Source organism: Eucyclogobius newberryi, unplaced genomic scaffold, assembly GCF_026437365.1.
Source record: "Eucyclogobius newberryi isolate DKJ021-1_F unplaced genomic scaffold, fEucNew1.0.hap1 SCAF_16, whole genome shotgun sequence".
NCBI classification, from domain to species: domain Eukaryota; kingdom Metazoa; phylum Chordata; class Actinopteri; order Gobiiformes; family Gobiidae; genus Eucyclogobius; species Eucyclogobius newberryi.
In genome coordinates, this window is record NW_027315790.1 from 30759935 (window position 1) to 30777506 (window position 17572).

Genomic DNA, 17572 nt, shown 5'->3' on the forward strand with positions numbered 1-17572 from the left:
TGGCCGACGGGTGCCGCATTATCGTGTCCATCAGCCCCGGACATCGTTGGAAATGTAAAGATCCTTTTGTGCTCCGTTCTCCTTTTGAACTGATTATTTCATGTGTGGAGTTTTTCGCTTTTCTGACGCAACGCCGCAGCAAGACGCCTGATAACGGCCCGTTCTCGTACATCAAAGCGGGAAAGGGGAAACTGGTGTGGATCCAATGAGCGAAAAACACACATTGGAACAACATGACAAAAGGGCCAGAATAACTCGACAAAGCATGATTTTAAACGGACGGAAAATGTCAATCTTTGTTCAGCGATTGTTTTGTGAATGGTTCATTACCGCGCGATTGTTCGGAACAGAATGGAAAATACGATCGCGTTTGCCTCGTTCTCGTCAAGGTCTGAAGAACCCGCGTTCGTCGTATGTTCGACCTTGAAGACGGCAATTTGCTATTATTGAGATGTTTCCGAGCAAAGGAAACATCAGCGGTTGTTAGCAGAGGTGTATTAACGACGCTAGGATTAATATTGCGAGCTTGTAAGTGTGCAGTTTAGTGAATCTGAGAGGAGGTGTTTGGAGGAGCACTTCGGGATGATTTACCGTGGTCACATTGAGAGGCGATTGTATCAGTCATTCTGATCGGGGAAACCTTCTGGGAAATACTTTGGAAAGTGATGCGAAAGGCACTGAAGGTAGTAGTAGTAGTAATAGTAGATGTGTGGATGCTGTTAGCACTACAGGGCGTTTTCCTCCAAGAATCCTTCCATACGAATCATAAAACATATCTCTGCATCCGATTTTTGTGAGACTATAGTGGTCAAACAAAGGTCAATGAACAAATAAACTTAAAAGAAGGTCTAAGTCACATTTTTACCTCATTCATAAGTCCCTGTGATGGTTAAATGTGTATGTTTGAGATGTTTGAAGTGTCTGTTGGCGCCCTCCGCTGTCTCTGGGCGGAAAACCAGCCTAGCAACATGGCCAAAACCCAAAGAGAACTCTCCTGAGAAACCCTGGCTCTTTTTTTAATTTGGGAATGTTAATTGATTTTTGATGGAAGTCGAAACATCTGGATTTTTTATATTTGATTCTAAACATACAGGAAAGTTACTTGTTGCATCTTTTTGAGGTCACATCTTGTATTTTTTGTGCTGATGGAAAGTTTATTTTCAGCCCCGTCCCACATCAGAAGTACAGCAGATGCAGGCTCGGTAATGATGCCTACCGGTTTCCACGGTGACGGATAGCGATGCTGTCGGTGGCCGTGATGATGATGAATGAGAGTGGACTCCTCTGGTCATTTATTAAATGTGTCTTTGAACAGCCCGTGAGCGACTGAAATAATAAGAGAATTATATCCATATCTGTTCTGACCAAAACAGTGTTGATGTAAATAGAAACATCTACACTTGCATTTCTGGACACGCTGGACAGTGTTATTATGAGTTGGCTGTGGCTTGTGGTTTGCTCTTCTTGTTTACTCCGCCACCAGCTCCAAGGAAAGGCCCAGAAATACATGGCCGTATTATCCACTGTCCTGTCCACTGTCCAGTCCACTGTCCTGTCCACTGTCCAGTCCACTGTCCAGTCCACTGTCCAGTCCACAAAAAACAGCTTTGCATTTTAACAAAAGGTGGGATAAAGTGCTGTTTTTTTCAGCCTGACTCGCCTCAAAACTCTGGGGAAAGCATCACTCTGGTAAAGAGTCAAAGAGCAGTGGAGACTCCAACAAAGGAACGGTATCAAACCAACATCTACTTCAAACTGGGTCCAAGTGTGAACGCACCCTAACCCCCAATGTACACCAAACGCTGGATTTGTTTTTACCGGTAACACGTCGGACAAGCTACACCAACGTAACACACACGTCCACCGTACACATGTCCACCGTACACATGTCCACCGTACACGCGTCCACCGTACACGCGTCCACCGTACACGCGTCCACCGTACACGCGTCCACCGTACACGCGTCCACCGTACACGCGTCCACCGTACACCCGGCGGAATTACACTGTCGCGCTAATCAGGTTGGAGTTATAATTTTTCAGCATCCACAGAGCATCTCCAGACCTGTTGTTGTTGTTGTTGTTGTTGTTGTTGTGGTTGTTGTTGTGGTTGTGTTGCTTTTATTGTGGTTTGCAGCCAACTGAAAAGGTCCATTTAGCGCCACCTACTGTAGTTGTACGTCTTCTGTAGTTGTACGTCTTCTGCAGTTGTACGTCTTCTGCAGTTGTACGTCTTCTGTAGTTGTACGTCTTCTGTAGTTGTACGTCTTCTGTAGCTGTGCGTCTTCTGTAGCTGTACGTCTTCTGCAGTTGTACGTCTTCTGCAGTTGTACGTCTTCTGCAGTTGTACGTCTTCTGCAGTTGTACGTCTTCTGCAGTTGTACGTCTTCTGTAGTTGTACGTCTTCTGCAGTTGTACGTCTTCTGCAGTTGTACGTCTTCTGTAGTTGTACGTCTTCTGCAGTTGTACGTCTTCTGCAGTTGTACGTCTTCTGCAGTTGTACGTCTTCTGTAGTTGTACGTCTTCTGCAGTTGTACGTCTTCTGTAGTTGTACGTCTTCTGTAGTTGTACGTCTTCTGCAGTTGTACGTCTTCTGCAGTTGTACGTCTTCTGTAGTTGTACGTCTTCTGCAGTTGTACGTCTTCTGTAGTTGTACGTCTTCTGCAGTTGTACGTCTTCTGCAGTTGTACGTCTTCTGTAGTTGTACGTCTTCTGCAGTTGTACGTCTTCTGCAGTTGTACGTCTTCTGCAGTTGTACGTCTTCTGTAGTTGTACGTCTTCTGCAGTTGTACGTCTTCTGCAGTTGTACGTCTTCTGTAGTTGTACGTCTTCTGCAGTTGTACGTCTTCTGTAGTTGTACGTCTTCTGTAGTTGTACGTCTTCTGCAGTTGTACGTCTTCTGCAGTTGTACGTCTTCTGCAGTTGTACGTCTTCTGCAGTTGTACGTCTTCTGCAGTTGTACGTCTTCTGTAGTTGTACGTCTTCTGCAGTTGTACGTCTTCTGCAGTTGTACGTCTTCTGTAGTTGTACGTCTTCTGCAGTTGTACGTCTTCTGCAGTTGTACGTCTTCTGCAGTTGTACGTCTTCTGCAGTTGTACGTCTTCTGTAGTTGTACGTCTTCTGTAGTTGTACGTCTTCTGCAGTTGTACGTCTTCTGCAGTTGTACGTCTTCTGTAGTTGTACGTCTTCTGCAGTTGTACGTCTTCTGTAGTTGTACGTCTTCTGCAGTTGTACGTCTTCTGCAGTTGTACGTCTTCTGTAGTTGTACGTCTTCTGCAGTTGTACGTCTTCTGCAGTTGTACGTCTTCTGCAGTTGTACGTCTTCTGTAGTTGTACGTCTTCTGCAGTTGTACGTCTTCTGCAGTTGTACGTCTTCTGTAGTTGTACGTCTTCTGCAGTTGTACGTCTTCTGTAGTTGTACGTCTTCTGTAGTTGTACGTCTTCTGCAGTTGTACGTCTTCTGCAGTTGTACGTCTTCTGCAGTTGTACGTCTTCTGCAGTTGTACGTCTTCTGTAGTTGTACGTCTTCTGCAGTTGTACGTCTTCTGCAGTTGTACGTCTTCTGTAGTTGTACGTCTTCTGCAGTTGTACGTCTTCTGTAGTTGTACGTCTTCTGCAGTTGTACGTCTTCTGCAGTTGTACGTCTTCTGCAGTTGTACGTCTTCTGTAGTTGTACGTCTTCTGTAGCTGTGCGTCTTCTGTAGCTGTACGTCTTCTGCAGTTGTACGTCTTCTGCAGTTGTACGTCTTCTGTAGTTGTACGTCTTCTGCAGTCGTACGTCTTCTGCAGTTGTACGTCTTCTGTAGTTGTACGTCTTCTGCAGTTGTACGTCTTCTGTAGTTGTACGTCTTCTGTAGTTGTACGTCTTCTGTAGCTGTGCGTCTTCTGTAGCTGTGCGTCTTCTTGACAGTCATGTGAACTAGGATGGTTTTATTGTTAAATTGGAGAAACTTTAACTTGCTTTATGACATCAAAAGAGAAGAGATGTCACAGAATTACTAATTAACACGAGCAGAGCAACCACAGCTCGTTACAACGCTTTGAAAAGTTCTCACCGACTTGAGTCAAGTTTAGAACTTCATCCAACACACATTTAATATTGATTCTTTTTTAAACATAAAACAGAGCGTGGGTGTGTCTGGTGTAGACTTCTGAATGTGCGTGTCGCTGTAGCTCCTGCTGTAAAGACTACCGTATTTTCCGGACTATAAGTTGCACCTTTTTTCATAGTTTTGGCCGGGGTGCGACTTATACTTATAATTATACTTATATACTTATACTCCGGAGCAACTTATATGTGATATTATTTGTTATTTTCACGTTTTTTCTCAATTATGCACTTTTTGGCTGGTGAGACTTATACTCCGGAGCGACTTATATGTGACATTATTTGTTATTTTCACGTTTTTTCTCAATTATGCACTTTTTGGCTGGTGAGACTTATACTCCGGCGCGACTTATATGTGATATTATTTGTTATTTTCACGTTTTTTCTCAATTATGCACTTTTTGGCTGGTGAGACTTATACTCCGGAGCGACTTATAGTCCGGAAAACACGGTATATGGGCTCAACCAAGCACATGTCCAGCCCAGTGTTTCTCAAACTGTGGTATGCACGCTTCTGCTGGTGGTACGCGGACACTTCCTCATTTCTAGTTTCTTTCACATTTGTTTCTCTTCCTTGAGTCATTTCTTAGTTACAATGACTTAAGGTTTAGCCCTAATTTAGACCTGAAATAGTCCGGTTATAGACCCGGTTTAGATCTACACTTTTCTTTGGTATAAAAGTGTCAAAACCATTGGTATTGCCCAAGGACACAAAGGCAGTGTTTATTTAGACGTCACAGAGCGCCTCAAAAAGGAGTTATGTTTAGGCCAGATCCACAGTTACCATGGTGACGCAATTAAATGGTTTGAAAGCTCAAGAAAGAATACAAAATGGATTGGAACCGCACATTTTCAGGAGCCTTTGATCAATAACAGCTTGGGACAGAACATCAGAAAACAACTGTTATTTACAGAATTGTTAAAGCGACTCGTGCTCAACTTGAAAATAAACAAATAAAGAAAAAACTATGGGCAAAATGGGACAGTTATTTGGACACAATATGCTCTAACTCTTCTTTTTTATTTTCCTTCCTTTACATACCCTATATTCTCCTTGTCCTGCTCGTTCTTTATGTTTTTGTGTGTGTAGATTATTATTTTTTTTTCTTCAATTATTCAATTATATCAATTATTCCCACATTTTTATTTTTATGTTGTGTTCTGTTTTTGTTGTTCTATGTTATTATTTTTTTAATTAATTATTCTTCTTATTTTAATTATTTATTTAGGGTTTTTTGGTTCTCTTTTTGTTGTTCTATTTTCAAATTTAAAACGAAAAAAAAATATCGAATTTGGGGGTTTGAATCCAAAACAAATAAACTGTTGCTTTTTTGTGACTTTTCCTGTTTCCATCCGCCTATTTGGCCCTGTGCACAACGGTTGGACCCAAATGGCGTTGCTTATTAAAAGAGGATCTTACATTCCACATGTGAGTGTGATCCTCCGCTGACCCTCTTCCACCTCGTGTCCTCCGCTGACCCTCTTCCACCTCACGTCCTCCGCTGACCCTCTTCCACCTCACGTCCTCCGCTGACCCTCTTCCACCTCACGTCCTCCGATGACCCTCTTCCACCTCGTGTCCTCCGCTGACCCTCTTCCACCCCGTGTCCTCCGCTGACCCTCTTCCACCCCGTGTCCTCCGCTGACCCTCTTCCACCTCACGTCCTCCGCTGACCCTCTTCCACCTCGTTTCCTCCGCTGACCCTCTTCCACCTCGTGTCCTCCGCTGACCCTCTTCCACCTCGCGTCCTCCGCTGACCCTCTTCCACCTCGTGTCCTCCGCTGACCCTCTTCCACCTCGTGTCCTCCGCTGACCCTCTTCCACCTCGTGTCCTCCGCTGACCCTCTTCCAACCCGTGTCCTCCGCTGACCCTCTTCCACCCCGTGTCCTCCGCTGACCCTCTTCCACCTCACGTCCTCCGCTGACCCTCTTCCACCTCGTTTCCTCCGCTGACCCTCTTCCACCTCGTGTCCTCCGCTGACCCTCTTCCACCTCGCGTCCTCCGCTGACCCTCTTCCACCTCGTGTCCTCCGCTGACCCTCTTCCACCTCAAGTCCTCCGCTGACCCTCTTCCACCTCACGTCCTCTGCTGACCCTCTTCCACCTCGTGTCGTCCGCTGACCCTCTTCCACCTCGTGTACTCCGCTGACCCTCTTCCACCTCGTGTCCTCCGCTGACCCTCTTCCACCTCAAGTCCTCTGCTGACCCTCTTCCACCTCGTGTCCTCCGCTGACCCTCTTCCACCTCGCGTCCTCCGCTGACCCTCTTCCACCTCCTGTCCTCCGCTGACCCTCTTCCACCTCGCGTCCTCCGCTGACCCTCTTCCACCCCGTGTCCTCCGCTGACCCTCTTCCACCCCGCGTCCTCCGCTGACCCTCTTCCACCTCACGTCCTCCGCTGACCCTCTTCCACCTCGTGTCCTCCGCTGACCCTCTTCCGCCTCGTGTCCTCCGCTGACCCTCTTCCACCCCGTGTCCTCCGCTGACCCTCTTCCACCTCGTGTCCTCCGCTGACCCTCTTCCAACCCGTGTCCTCCGCTGACCCTCTTCCACCCCGTGTCCTCCGCTGACCCTCTTCCACCCCGTGTCCTCCGCTGACCCTCTTCCACCTCACGTCCTCCGCTGACCCTCTTCCACCTCGTTTCCTCCGCTAACCCTCTTCCACCTCGTGTCCTCCGCTGACCCTCTTCCACCTCGTGTCCTCCACTGACCCTCTTCCACCTCGCGTCCTCCGCTGACCCTCTTCCACCTCGTGTCGTCCGCTGACCCTCTTCCACCTCACGTCCTCTGCTGACCCTCTTCCACCTCGTGTCCTCCGCTGACCCTCTTCCACCTCACGTCCTCCGCTGACCCTCTTCCACCTCACGTCCTCTGCTGACCCTCTTCCACCTCGTGTCGTCCGCTGACCCCCTTCCACCTCGTGTACTCCGCTGACCCTCTTCCACCTCGTGTCCTCCGCTGACCCTCTTCCACCTCACGTCCTCTGCTGACCCTCTTCCACCTCGTGTCCTCCGCTGACCCTCTTCCACCTCACGTCCTCCGCTGACCCTCTTCCAACCCGTGTCCTCCGCTGACCCTCTTCCAACCCGTGTCCTCCGCTGACCCTCTTCCACCTCGTGTCCTCCGCTGACCCTCTTCCACCCCGTGTCCTCCGCTGACCCTCTTCCACCTCACGTCCTCCGCTGACCCTCTTCCACCTCGTGTCCTCCGCTGACCCTCTTCCACCTCACGTCCTCCGCTGACCCTCTTCCACCTCGTGTCCTCCGCTGACCCTCTTCCGCCTCGTGTCCTCCGCTGACCCTCTTCCACCCCGTGTCCTCCGCTGACCCTCTTCCACCTCGTGTCCTCCGCTGACCCTCTTCCAACCCGTGTCCTCCGCTGACCCTCTTCCACCCCGTGTCCTCCGCTGACCCTCTTCCACCCCGTGTCCTCCGCTGACCCTCTTCCACCTCACGTCCTCCGCTGACCCTCTTCCACCTCGTTTCCTCCGCTAACCCTCTTCCACCTCGTGTCCTCCGCTGACCCTCTTCCACCTCGTGTCCTCCACTGACCCTCTTCCACCTCGCGTCCTCCGCTGACCCTCTTCCACCTCGTGTCGTCCGCTGACCCTCTTCCACCTCACGTCCTCTGCTGACCCTCTTCCACCTCGTGTCCTCCGCTGACCCTCTTCCACCTCACGTCCTCCGCTGACCCTCTTCCACCTCACGTCCTCTGCTGACCCTCTTCCACCTCGTGTCGTCCGCTGACCCCCTTCCACCTCGTGTACTCCGCTGACCCTCTTCCACCTCGTGTCCTCCGCTGACCCTCTTCCACCTCACGTCCTCTGCTGACCCTCTTCCACCTCGTGTCCTCCGCTGACCCTCTTCCACCTCACGTCCTCCGCTGACCCTCTTCCAACCCGTGTCCTCCGCTGACCCTCTTCCAACCCGTGTCCTCCGCTGACCCTCTTCCACCTCGTGTCCTCCGCTGACCCTCTTCCACCCCGTGTCCTCCGCTGACCCTCTTCCACCTCACGTCCTCCGCTGACCCTCTTCCACCTCGTGTCCTCCGCTGACCCTCTTCCGCCTCGTGTCCTCCGCTGACCCTCTTCCACCCCGTGTCCTCCGCTGACCCTCTTCCACCTTGTGTCCTCCGCTGACCCTCTTCCAACCCGTGTCCTCCGCTGACCCTCTTCCACCCCGTGTCCTCCGCTGACCCTCTTCCACCCCGTGTCCTCCGCTGACCCTCTTCCACCTCACGTCCTCCGCTGACCCTCTTCCACCTCGTTTCCTCCGCTGACCCTCTTCCACCTCGTGTCCTCCGCTGACCCTCTTCCACCTCGTGTCCTCCGCTGACCCTCTTCCACCTCGCGTCCTCCGCTGACCCTCTTCCACCTCGTGTCGTCCGCTGACCCTCTTCCACCTCACGTCCTCCGCTGACCCTCTTCCACCTCGTGTCCTCCGCTGACCCTCTTCCACCTCACGTCCTCCGCTGACCCTCTTCCACCTCACGTCCTCTGCTGACCCTCTTCCACCTCGTGTCGTCCGCTGACCCTCTTCCACCTCGTGTACTCCGCTGACCCTCTTCCACCTCGTGTCCTCCGCTGACCCTCTTCCACCTCACGTCCTCCGCTGACCCTCTTCCACCTCGTGTCCTCCGCTGACCCTCTTCCACCTCGCGTCCTCCGCTGACCCTCTTCCACCTCCTGTCCTCCGCTGACCCTCTTCCACCTCGCGTCCTCCGCTGACCCTCTTCCACCTCGTGTCCTCCGCTGACCCTCTTCCACCCCGTGTCCTCCGCTGACCCTCTTCCACCTCACGTCCTCCGCTGACCCTCTTCCACCTCGTGTCCTCCGCTGACCCTCTTCCGCCTCATGTCCTCCGCTGACCCTCTTCCACCCCGTGTCCTCCGCTGACCCTCTTCCACCTCGTGTCCTCCGCTGACCCTCTTCCAACCCGTGTCCTCCGCTGACCCTCTTCCACCCCGTGTCCTCCGCTGACCCTCTTCCACCTCGTGTCCTCCGCTGACCCTCTTCCACCTCGTGTCGTCCGCTGACCCTCTTCCACCTCACGTCCTCTGCTGACCCTCTTCCACCTCGTGTCCTCCGCTGACCCTCTTCCACCTCACGTCCTCCGCTGACCCTCTTCCACCTCACGTCCTCTGCTGACCCTCTTCCACCTCGTGTCGTCCGCTACCCTCTTCCACCTCGTGTACTCCGCTGACCCTCTTCCACCTCGTGTCCTCCGCTGACCCTCTTCCACCTCACGTCCTCTGCTGACCCTCTTCCACCTCGTGTCCTCCGCTGACCCTCTTCCACCTCGCGTCCTCCGCTGACCCTCTTCCACCTCCTGTCCTCCGCTGACCCTCTTCCACCTCGCGTCCTCCGCTGACCCTCTTCCACCTCGTGTCCTCCGCTGACCCTCTTCCACCCCGTGTCCTCCGCTGACCCTCTTCCACCTCACGTCCTCCGCTGACCCTCTTCCACCTCGTTTCCTCCGCTGACCCTCTTCCACCTCGTGTCCTCCGCTGACCCTCTTCCACCTCGCGTCCTCCGCTGACCCTCTTCCACCTCGTGTCCTCCGCTGACCCTCTTCCACCTCAAGTCCTCCGCTGACCCTCTTCCACCTCGTGTCCTCCGCTGACCCTCTTCCAACCCGTGTCCTCCGCTGACCCTCTTCCACCCCGTGTCCTCCGCTGACCCTCTTCCACCTCACGTCCTCCGCTGACCCTCTTCCACCTCGTTTCCTCCGCTGACCCTCTTCCACCTCGTGTCCTCCGCTGACCCTCTTCCACCTCGCGTCCTCCGCTGACCCTCTTCCACCTCGTGTCCTCCGCTGACCCTCTTCCACCTCAAGTCCTCCGCTGACCCTCTTCCACCTCACGTCCTCTGCTGACCCTCTTCCACCTCGTGTCGTCCGCTGACCCTCTTCCACCTCGTGTACTCCGCTGACCCTCTTCCACCTCGTGTCCTCCGCTGACCCTCTTCCACCTCACGTCCTCTGCTGACCCTCTTCCACCTCGTGTCCTCCGCTGACCCTCTTCCACCTCGCGTCCTCCGCTGACCCTCTTCCACCTCCTGTCCTCCGCTGACCCTCTTCCACCTCGCGTCCTCCGCTGACCCTCTTCCACCCCGTGTCCTCCGCTGACCCTCTTCCACCCCGTGTCCTCCGCTGACCCTCTTCCACCTCACGTCCTCCGCTGACCCTCTTCCACCTCGTGTCCTCCGCTGACCCTCTTCCGCCTCGTGTCCTCCGCTGACCCTCTTCCACCCCGTGTCCTCCGCTGACCCTCTTCCACCTCGTGTCCTCCGCTGACCCTCTTCCAACCCGTGTCCTCCGCTGACCCTCTTCCACCCCGTGTCCTCCGCTGACCCTCTTCCACCCCGTGTCCTCCGCTGACCCTCTTCCACCTCACGTCCTCCGCTGACCCTCTTCCACCTCGTTTCCTCCGCTAACCCTCTTCCACCTCGTGTCCTCCGCTGACCCTCTTCCACCTCGTGTCCTCCACTGACCCTCTTCCACCTCGCGTCCTCCGCTGACCCTCTTCCACCTCGTGTCGTCCGCTGACCCTCTTCCACCTCACGTCCTCTGCTGACCCTCTTCCACCTCGTGTCCTCCGCTGACCCTCTTCCACCTCACGTCCTCCGCTGACCCTCTTCCACCTCACGTCCTCTGCTGACCCTCTTCCACCTCGTGTCGTCCGCTGACCCCCTTCCACCTCGTGTACTCCGCTGACCCTCTTCCACCTTGTGTCCTCCGCTGACCCTCTTCCACCTCACGTCCTCTGCTGACCCTCTTCCACCTCGTGTCCTCCGCTGACCCTCTTCCACCTCACGTCCTCCGCTGACCCTCTTCCAACCCGTGTCCTCCGCTGACCCTCTTCCAACCCGTGTCCTCCGCTGACCCTCTTCCACCTCGTGTCCTCCGCTGACCCTCTTCCACCCCGTGTCCTCCGCTGACCCTCTTCCACCTCACGTCCTCCGCTGACCCTCTTCCACCTCGTGTCCTCCGCTGACCCTCTTCCGCCTCGTGTCCTCCGCTGACCCTCTTCCACCCCGTGTCCTCCGCTGACCCTCTTCCACCTTGTGTCCTCCGCTGACCCTCTTCCAACCCGTGTCCTCCGCTGACCCTCTTCCACCCCGTGTCCTCCGCTGACCCTCTTCCACCCCGTGTCCTCCGCTGACCCTCTTCCACCTCACGTCCTCCGCTGACCCTCTTCCACCTCGTTTCCTCCGCTGACCCTCTTCCACCTCGTGTCCTCCGCTGACCCTCTTCCACCTCGTGTCCTCCGCTGACCCTCTTCCACCTCGCGTCCTCCGCTGACCCTCTTCCACCTCGTGTCGTCCGCTGACCCTCTTCCACCTCACGTCCTCCGCTGACCCTCTTCCACCTCGTGTCCTCCGCTGACCCTCTTCCACCTCACGTCCTCCGCTGACCCTCTTCCACCTCACGTCCTCTGCTGACCCTCTTCCACCTCGTGTCGTCCGCTGACCCTCTTCCACCTCGTGTACTCCGCTGACCCTCTTCCACCTCGTGTCCTCCGCTGACCCTCTTCCACCTCACGTCCTCCGCTGACCCTCTTCCACCTCGTGTCCTCCGCTGACCCTCTTCCACCTCGCGTCCTCCGCTGACCCTCTTCCACCTCCTGTCCTCCGCTGACCCTCTTCCACCTCGCGTCCTCCGCTGACCCTCTTCCACCTCGTGTCCTCCGCTGACCCTCTTCCACCCCGTGTCCTCCGCTGACCCTCTTCCACCTCACGTCCTCCGCTGACCCTCTTCCACCTCGTGTCCTCCGCTGACCCTCTTCGGCCTCGTGTCCTCCGCTGACCCTCTTCCACCCCGTGTCCTCCGCTGACCCTCTTCCACCTCGTGTCCTCCGCTGACCCTCTTCCAACCCGTGTCCTCCGCTGACCCTCTTCCACCCCGTGTCCTCCGCTGACCCTCTTCCACCTCGTGTCCTCCGCTGACCCTCTTCCACCTCGTGTCGTCCGCTGACCCTCTTCCACCTCACGTCCTCTGCTGACCCTCTTCCACCTCGTGTCCTCCGCTGACCCTCTTCCACCTCACGTCCTCCGCTGACCCTCTTCCACCTCACGTCCTCTGCTGACCCTCTTCCACCTCGTGTCGTCCGCTACCCTCTTCCACCTCGTGTACTCCGCTGACCCTCTTCCACCTCGTGTCCTCCGCTGACCCTCTTCCACCTCACGTCCTCTGCTGACCCTCTTCCACCTCGTGTCCTCCGCTGACCCTCTTCCACCTCGCGTCCTCCGCTGACCCTCTTCCACCTCCTGTCCTCCGCTGACCCTCTTCCACCTCGCGTCCTCCGCTGACCCTCTTCCACCTCGTGTCCTCCGCTGACCCTCTTCCACCCCGTGTCCTCCGCTGACCCTCTTCCACCTCACGTCCTCCGCTGACCCTCTTCCACCTCGTGTCCTCCGCTGACCCTCTTCCGCCTCGTGTCCTCCGCTGACCCTCTTCCACCCCGTGTCCTCCGCTGACCCTCTTCCACCTCGTGTCCTCCGCTGACCCTCTTCCAACCCGTGTCCTCCGCTGACCCTCTTCCACCCCGTGTCCTCCGCTGACCCTCTTCCACCTCGTGTCCTCCGCTGACCCTCTTCCACCTCACGTCCTCTGCTGACCTTATTCCACCTCGTGTCCTCCGCTGACCCTCTTCCACCCGTGTCCTCCGCTGAGCCCGTCCTCGCTCTGATCCCGGGCGTCTGCTGCTCATTAAGGACAAATGGGCCCGGGACTCATCACCGTGTCTGCGGCCAGAGCGGGGCGAGAGGTGAACAAACAGTCACTGATGAGAGCGCTCACCTCCCGCTCTCCTTCTCTGCTTCCTCCTTTCCTTTCTCTCCCTCGCTTCGTCTCTTTCCCCGGGTTTACCGCCGATGCAATCACTTCAAACGAGGAGCCTTTGTGGAGAGCGCAATCATTCATTTACCGGGGAAAAAAAGCAATAATCGTAATAATAATAACAGTGCGCTTTATAATCAGGGCTGAAGTAACGGCGTGAAAGTGAAGGTAATAATAGATATATCAATGTTATTCAGTGTCAATCAGCGTTTTTGAGCTTTTAACACAGTTCTAACTCTGGTCCCTCATCGAAAACATACCTGGAATAGCAGTTAGCTTCTTTCATGCTAACTTGATGACTCCTGGTTAGAGGAGAGATTGAAAGTTCCAACCATTCATTATAATTTTTCTCTGTAGTAGGTGTAAGGGTGGTACATGTAAGTGAGAACATTACATTTACCGTATTTTCCGGACTATAAGTCGCACCAGCCAAAAAATGCATAATAGAGAAGAAAAAAACATATTTAAGTCGCACTGGAGTATGAAATGCAGTTGCAAGTGTGAAAAATATTAAATAATATCACACATAAGTCCCTCCGAAGTATAAGTATAGGTATAAAATATGAGTATAAGTCGCACCCCGGCCAAAACTTTGAAAAAAATGTGCGACTTATAGTCCAGAAAATACGGTACATTACAGCCAACAAATACAGGCCAAAACATCACAAGAGAACTCCAGATTTCTACAATAAAATTGAGTATTTTCTGAGGCTCAGAGATAAATGATCATTTCAACAGGATTAATGTAACGAGTGTGAACGAAGCTAAATACAACGGCTTTAATTATTGTCTAAAAGTCTGATCGATAAAGTCTTTATTCGAAGTCTTTACGCTTAATCCCAAATGAAACTCACAAAGCCAAAGTCACACTAGCTCATTCACTATTCAGCGTTGCTGCCTCAGATTTAAACAGCTCTTAACTGTGTTTATAGCAGCGGTTGTAAAATATGGAGGAGCGAGGTGAACTGGGGGACAAAAGCCTCACAATGAGCTAATTACCATAAAACATAGAGCTATAAGTGGAACAGGATGGAAATTATCCTGTCTGTGTTGTCTTTGTCCAAGCTTTTATGGACTTCTGGACCGCCCAGCACCTCCCACACCGGGCGATGCTGACCGGTGACACGGGCGGGACTGGACATTGGTAAACGCGTCACGGAGCAGAGAAGAGCAGAGGCTGTTTGTGTTGCAGTTGTTATTCAGTGGATCGAGCCCCAGAGCAAACGCATCTTTTCCAGGAGGTTTATCTTCTCACCAGGAGGTTTATCTTCTCACCAGGAGGTTTATCGGGTTGAGATTGGGCCAAAAAAAACCAGCAGAGCCACTCCGGTCCAGGACGAGCCGGTCAGTCCACTCCGAAAGCGTGAACTGTGCATGTTCCAGCGGCGTGTCTGAAAGAACCTGACCACAGAGCACGATAGAAAAGATACTGCCCTGAAACCTCCGCCTCAAAGCTGTCAAGAACCCGATTGGCATTTTGAGCGGTTGGCTTGCCTTTCCACAGCTGTAACTTGTATTGCCTGCTTTTCTCCATGGATGTGTACATCTGTTGAATGTTTCTGGAAGGAACCCTTATAAAAGGGCTTGTTTCTGGAGGGAACCCTTATAAGAGGGCTTGTTTCTGGAGGGAACCCTTATGAGAGGGCTTGTTTCTGGAGGGAACCCTTATAAGAGGGCTTGTTTCTGGAGGGAACCCTTACAAGAGGAATTGTTTCTAGAGGGAACCCTTATAAGGGAGCTTGTTTCTGCAGTGAACCCTTATAAGAGGGCTTGTTTCTAGAGGGAACCCTTATAAGAGGGCTTGTTTCTAGAGGGAATTCTTATAAGAGGGCTTGTTTCTGGAGGGAACCCTTATAAGAGGGCTTGTTTCTGGAGGGAACCCTTATAAGAGGGCTTGTTTCTGGAGGGAACCCTTATAAGAGGGCTTGTTTCTGGAGGGAACCCTTATAAGAGGGCTTGTTTCTGGAGGGAACCCTTATAAGAGGGCTTGTTTCTGGAGGGAACCCTTATAAGAGGGCTTGTTTCTGGAGGGAACCCTTATAAGAGGGCTTGTTTCTGGAGGGAACCCTTATAAGAGGGCTTGTTTCTGGAGGGAACCCTTATAAGAGGGCTTGTTTCTGGAGGGAACCCTTATAAGAGGGCTTGTTTCTGGAGGGAACCCTTATGAGAGGGATTTTTCTAGAGGGAACCCTTATGAGAGGGCTTGTTTCTGGAGCTCGTTTGTTACTATGGCTATAGAGGTGGTGGACCCTCTACAGGGAAATGCTGCGCGGTGGACCTTTAATTGAATAATTAATGTGGCATGTCAGCGCTACAGACGACATAACTAATATTCTACTCTAGCTTGAGTTGGATTATGTGCATTTGAGGTAACGAGCGACACATTCCACATGACATTCGCGTCAAACTGAAACCTCGAGTGAAACATGGGACATTTGAACAGTTACCACGACGACTTGACTCCTCCTCCTCGGAGCCGTGAGCCCGCTCTGCCCTGGGCCGTCCTGACATACTTCAGAGCAGATCAAAATGCAGCACTTCTAGCCAAGGAGATTTGTTCTTTTTTCTTTTCTTTTCGCGGGTTTAAATTTCACACGTTTGGTTTAAGACGTGACATGAGCCGTGGTGTCATGTCGCCCTGAACACAGCCGGAACAGGCACACGCTAAGCACACGCTAAGCACACGCTAGCCTCTTTTTGTTATTATCAGACTTAAACTTATAAGAATATAACTTATGCTTTCTTTTGATGTCATGGTGCATTTTGGTCCTGTTAAAGGTGAAGTGGCAGAGTGGTTACCCCTTTTTACTGCATGTTCTGTCTGAAAACACGACTTTAAAGTACTTCTATTGAATGCATGTGTGGAAATATGATGTTGTTGTTTGTGAAATATCAGTCCACAAAAAAAACATAAAGGAATAAAGAACTTGTCTCTTCCTAAACATGGATATTTAGTTCTACTCAATAAAAATCTGTTGTCTTTCTGTAATCTCCTGAACAATAATATCACTTTTAAAGCCGTAGCCACTAAAAAACTGTGTAAACCAGGCCAGGAGAACACCCCCAAGGCCAGAGGGATAAGAATTATGAAGGATAACAGACAGAGTTAACTGCCTAAATAGGCTGGTGCCCCACTTAATTCTTAAAAATATGACACACATGTTTGAAATCGTGATACAAATCAATATCCACTTTGAATGTCACCCTCTTTCATACGTGGGAGGTAATGAATAACACTATAGTACTTGGACTTGTAGTAATATTACAATTTAGTGCAAGACTAAACCTTGTATACAGTAGGATTAGACCATTGCTGCTGTAATGCTGAAACAGGACCGACCCAAAACATTTATAGATATGTTTGATTTGACATCTTTTATCATGTTTTACCTGCTACAAGAGCCATTCTAGTTATAAAACCTACAGTTACATGACATTTTTCCAAGACAAACTATAAGTAGAAACCGTCTCTGCTGCTCGTGGGTTTTGTTACACATCTTATTCCCTGTTATGAGGACTTTTGACCTTAGAACACATCATTTTAAGCATAATTGTCATGGCAACGCTTCCAAGTTCCTCTCCACTCTGAAACCCAAACTCACTCTGATTTATGGGATGGATTTTTTTCATCTTTTTTTTAGAAAATCGATGAGCAATGAAGCTAAATAGGTCGCTTTAGTATGAATAAATATGAACACAATCCTCATATAGAGTACAACACGTTTTGTATTATACCGGAGCGCATTTGTTCAATTAAATTAAAAGTTAATTTGCTGGGAGATTATGCACATGGAAAATTATCTTACATTTTACTTTAAAAAAAAGGGTTAATTGCTGGTGAGTAACATTTTAAGAAGCCGCAAAAAAATGGCCGGTAGTTCCACAATGAAAGCCAAAATACAATATAACACATTGCAAATATTGGTTGTCAGCAACTACAGCGAAACAGATCTCAGTACTGGTATTTCAAAGTTCAGAAATACTACTATCATCGTCTAATTCTCGAACCGTCAGAAGAATGAATGACTTTTGGCCCATTCAAGAGTCTTTGAGGCGTTCTCCTCTAATCCAGAATGGCAAGTCTGACGCTATCGGCCCCAATCCACTGGCGCATCTGTTTTTATGCAAATGTGGGCTAAATATACGCGAGCGCAGCCGGTGGAGGCAGAGCGGCGGGGAGCGAGGGGGCGGAGCAGGGGGGAGCGGGGGGGCGGCGGCTCCTCGCGGTGGGAGCACATTTGTTTACACATGTGGGTCAGTGAGAGCAGGACGCTGTTGCATGAAGGTGTTTAAGAGGAAAGTGGCTCTTTGATCACCGTGCGGAGGATTGTTTGTCGTAAAAGCGACTTATGAGAGAGTTAAAGGCCCGATATTCCACGGGTAAATCAGAACTGACTCTGGCCTAACGACCCGGAGTCTGCAGATTATTAAGTCCAAATCGAATTATTTCGTCTTCATCTGGACAACAGGGTCAGACTGCTGAGATCCTGTGTCTGATCCTGCCTGTATTGTCTGCTCCGGTCCTGTCCTGTTCCTGTCCTACTCCTGTCCTGCTCCTGTTACTGTCCTGCTCCTGTCTGCTCTTGTTCCTGCTCCTGTCCTGCTCCTGTCTATATTGTTTGCACCTG

The 17572-nt window shown here is 51.8% G+C and overlaps 1 protein-coding gene across 1 annotated transcript in view; it reads left to right on the forward strand.

Moving 5' to 3' along the window:
• The window catches only part of grin2da (glutamate receptor, ionotropic, N-methyl D-aspartate 2D, a), a 389894-nt gene that overhangs the window by 267557 nt on the left and 104765 nt on the right, over positions 1-17572 (forward strand). The window lies entirely within an intron of this gene.